This window comes from Corvus brachyrhynchos, unplaced genomic scaffold (assembly GCF_000691975.1).
Source record: "Corvus brachyrhynchos isolate BGI_N302 unplaced genomic scaffold, ASM69197v1 scaffold45, whole genome shotgun sequence".
Lineage (NCBI taxonomy): Eukaryota > Metazoa > Chordata > Aves > Passeriformes > Corvidae > Corvus > Corvus brachyrhynchos.
Window position 1 is genome coordinate 724524 of NW_008238361.1, and position 4634 is coordinate 729157.

The following is a 4634-nucleotide window of genomic DNA, read 5'->3' on the forward strand; positions in this document are numbered from 1 at the left end:
ATCGCCCCCGGGGGTTCGCAGCCGGGATCAGGACCCGGCAGGTTTGGAGCCCTGGTACTGACGGAGAGGAGCCCAGGCACGTTCTTTCCGTGCTGTATTCCCAGCAAAACCAGCAGCGTCCATTGGCTTTACAGGAGCTGCCCGGTGCCGCTGTTTTCAGAACCCAAGCGCCGTCCCCATGGCAGCGCTGGGCGCCCTCGGTGTGCGGCTGAGCTATCCCACAGCATCACAGAGCCTGCCAATGGCTTAAAACCCTAAAGCCCATCCCATCCCACCCCTGCCACGGGCAGGGACACCTCCCGCTGTCCCAGGCTGCTCCGAGCCCCGTCTGACCCGGCCTGGGACACCTCCAGGGATCCAGGGGCAGCCACAGCTGCTCTTGTGCCAGGGCCTCCCCACCCTCACAGGGAAGAACAGTGGATACTAGCAGAACATATTTAATTTCCACTCCCACAAGCAGCCATACCGATCCCACAGGACCTTTCCCCACCCAGCCATTCCCATTTCGACATCCATAACCTTGGCCACTCAGGTTTTTCCATTCTGTCAGAAAACAGCACTTACAGCTTGACTTTCTTCCAACTAAATTTTAAGAAGCTGCTTTCTGCGAGTTACTGGATCTGATTTTCCTAATCAACACCCAAACTCTGGTTTGTGTGTAACCCAAGGTGCAGAGTAGCCATGGCTCCTCACCAGGCCAAGCCAAGGGTGCTGGGAAGGTTAATTCCAACCCTGCAATAAAAACACAAAGCAATTTAAAGCGTTCTCTTTAGGTTTTTCTCCTTTTGTTTACCTTCCTGTAGACTTCAGAATAGCCAAAAATTAATAATACAGATATTGCTATGCTGTTATGGATTTCTCAGCTGTGATGGACAGTCACCCAATTGTGAAACTTCCCATTTGGGAGATGGATGGAGGCAAAGCACATTCCAGCTGCTGAGAAGTGCAGCTCCACATCCAAAGCCTATCAGCAAGCATTTAATTACTGTCCCTGTGGAAGCAATACAAGTGCTGCCTATATTAAAGTGAAACAAGGCTTCTCTTCCAGCCTGGTCTGAATATCCTCTAGACCATCACCTATCAAACACAGGATAAATTGAGTTATTCAGGCAAGACACAGCATGAGGATGCTACGGGAGAAAATAAGATGCCTTAAAGGAAAATAAAATGCCCATGGATGGCTATGAATTACAGGCTGGAAGCCCCAGCCCAACCAAAGCTGCGTGTTTGTGAACAGGAGGGAGCAGGATGGGGCCCTGTCCTGCTCCCGGCTCACGCACATCCCTGATCCTTCCCACCGTGGCACATCCCTGATCCTCCCCACCACGGCCGCTGCCAGCCCAGATGGCCGGAGCCGGCCCCTGCTTCCAGGAAACACTTTGTCATCTTGTTTCAATGCTGCTGGATGCCGGCACAAGCTCCACATTCAGCTGCCTCCAAGGACTACATTCACCTCTTTGTGTTTGGGTTTCTGTGCTGACATCAGGGAAAAACAATGTCACTCTGTTATCTGGCAGCTCCTCCGCATTCCTTGGTGGGATTAACTCATTCCTGGTACCTCGGGAACCTCACGCCTTTCAGGGAGGCCTCCCCTGGCCCTGGGGACGGCTTTTCTTTGATCTACTCAAGTTTCTTCGTTTTTCGTCAATTCTCGTCAGATACACGCATAAACTCACTCGCTGTTTTCCACAGCAGCTCTTCTCCAGGCTGGTGGAGCCTGACAAGAGCTCTGTTTCGAAGTCCCTGGACTGCATGGGAACAGGGATCACAGCAGGGTTCTGAAGAGACAGATGGGCAAGTCTGTGTTTCCTTCTAGTACCGCTTCCTACCACGGCACTTATTCCCAGGATTAAATGTTTACACTCAAAATTCCTTCTTAAAACCAATGCTCTCATTCAGTAGAATCCAGCAGCAAAGCCCAGTGGTGTGAAACAAATGAAGAGGGTTCATGTGGTGGATCCAGCCCTGGAGCAACAACAGAGCTGCGGGTCTGGGCTCCCAGGTGTGTCTGACACCTCCGTGTCACACCTGAGCCCATGGCAGTGGCACCAGCCATTTATACTTAAATACATAAACTTATTTTTCGTCTGTCACGTGGCCATATCATCCATTTGTTTGAGTATCCAAATGAGGGGGTGCAGAATTGCCATTAGAGATTAGGAAAACTGTGAAGTGACAAATACCAGAGTTAGTGTGTTGGAAGGACACTTCAGTACTTAACACTACAGAAATGTGCCACTTAGTGAAGCATTTTAGGTAATAAATGCATTAGAAAAGTAAAAAAAATACTACAGATATGTCATTTGCAAAGTTAAACAACTAAAAATCCTGTCAATGGTACATTTCAAGGAATCAAAGAATTGTAAAGGTTGGAAAAGAGCTTTCAGATCATGGAGTCCAACCATCAACCCACCACCACCATGGCCACCATTGAATGGTGTCCTCAGGTATCCACATTCTTTGAAACAGATTTCCCTACTGCCACTAATCAGGGAACACAGTGCTCAGAATGACCTTTAGGAAGATCTGCACGTAGGTTACACTGAGCTGGAATGAGGTTACCACCTTAACTCCTCCAAATACAAATGGCTTTTTCTCCTGGATTTTTACATCTTCGATGTTTATTGACTCAGCTCTCTTGTTTGTTGAAACTGAGGAAGAGAGCAAGGAAGGCTTTCAGCAGCTCCCAGTCATGAAGGAGGACTACAGAGTCCACATGCTTGGCTGGGCTTTGTTGTGAGAACAAAAGCATCCCTGAAAAACAGGTTACAGATGAGCCCATAGTAAACAATTAGGAAAGTTGGAGTTAAAAAAGGAGATAAAAAGGCAGAAAACATGATTAAAGTACTGAGCTGGGAGATTCATTAGTGCTGCAGACAGATAAGTAAATTAGAGCCCTGCAGAAATTATTTGACTGGCAAATTAATTACACAATATTACAATGGCTTTCCCAGCCAAATTTAGCCCTCGGGAAGCAGGTAGGAGTCTGCCTGACTTAATAAAAGGAGCCTTGACTGGTCTTCAGCTTAATCAGAGATGAAAATTAACATTTCAGGATTTGAGGCAAATAGGAGGCTTCTGCCAGGCTCGGGAGGCCAGGCTCTAGCACAATTGCCCAGGTTACACTGGCAATGAAGCTGTCCAGGCAGCAGGATGCTCCTGCTCTCCTCACAGGCCTTTAATTCACTGGCCTTCCTGGGAAACCAAGGCAGGAGCTGATTTGGAAACCCATGTGGAGCCTCATTAGGATGGATCACTCAACAGGACACTTCAGATTTGCTTAGAGAATGTCTGATTAAAATATTTTGCCCTAAACCTTAAAAAGTACACTACTACTATATTCTTCTTATTGCTATTTTTACTACTATTATTATTGCTATTACTGTTATTCTCATATTTCCTTAAGTGTTGACTCATTCTGCATTTGCAGCTCTCGCTCTGTCCCCAGCGAGCAGAAACGCTTGAGGTAAGAAGTACCTGGTTTTCAGTTTGCTTGCTTAGTATCACATTTTTAAGGTATGGATACTAGGAACTCTCTCCTGGACCCAATGCTCTTTTTGATTTTTTTCCCTGGAACAGCTTTGGAAATATGTATGTAAATCCCCGGGACGTGTCACCTTCCATGACAAGCACCAGACAACACTCATTAATTATGCCAGCTGACCCACAGCATCATTTCAAACTTTAAGACCTCAATATCATTGCAGATATCAAAATAAGACCTTTCCTGGGCTTTCCTGCCCCAAGATGTGGCAGTGGCTGCCCGGCAGCCTTTGCCCACCCGGGCCCTGCTGGAGAGCAGTGGTGGGGCTGCAATAAATACATTTACATCTCCTTTCCAATGTGTCAGTAGGGGCCAAGCCCTCAGGATCGCCTTCTGGGAAGTGTGGGCTCATTTAATCGGGGTCTGACTGATACCAAAATTGACTTGGTTTTCCAATGATATCTTGTACCGGAATGTTGTGAGCTGGAAACTAATATATTTCTTCTTGCTTATCACATCAATATGGCCTAATTTTGTTGGCTTTTGTATTGAACAATCTGGTGAATGTACAATCCAGTTTTGATTTCTCTCTTTATGATCACTCTTATTATTAAAGCTCCCTCAACCAAAAAATAATGTATTTTTATTTACTAGTAATATTAATGGGATTCAATTTTTGCCTCAGTTTTAATCTAGTTTTCCCATATTGAAGAACCAGATCCCATTTAATTAAAATTGAATAAAAACCAGTTTTCCGTCCATTCAGTGTGCAGGCTGAACTTCACTTTGGGTAGTTTTATTTAATACCACTCTTCTCAAATCAGTGTTTTTTACTCGCTGTGCTTCAAGTGTTGCAAGAAAGACTAAATTATTTATTGTGCATGATTAATTGCCTGTTTCTCCATGATTATTCCATTGTCTGGAAAGGGTGAGTGTGTATTTTTGTGCCACTAGGTGTGTGTCCATCCTACACTTGCGCTCAATTCCAGCTGAGCTTTGCTGGAAGCAAAGAAGTGCTGAGGGAGGGAGAGAGGGGTCGAAGCTCGGAGCTCTTCGTGGTTGCAGAATCAGGGAATCCCAAAATGCGTTGGGCTGGAAGGGACCTTAAATCCCATCCCATCCCATCCCATCCCATCCCATCCCATCCCAT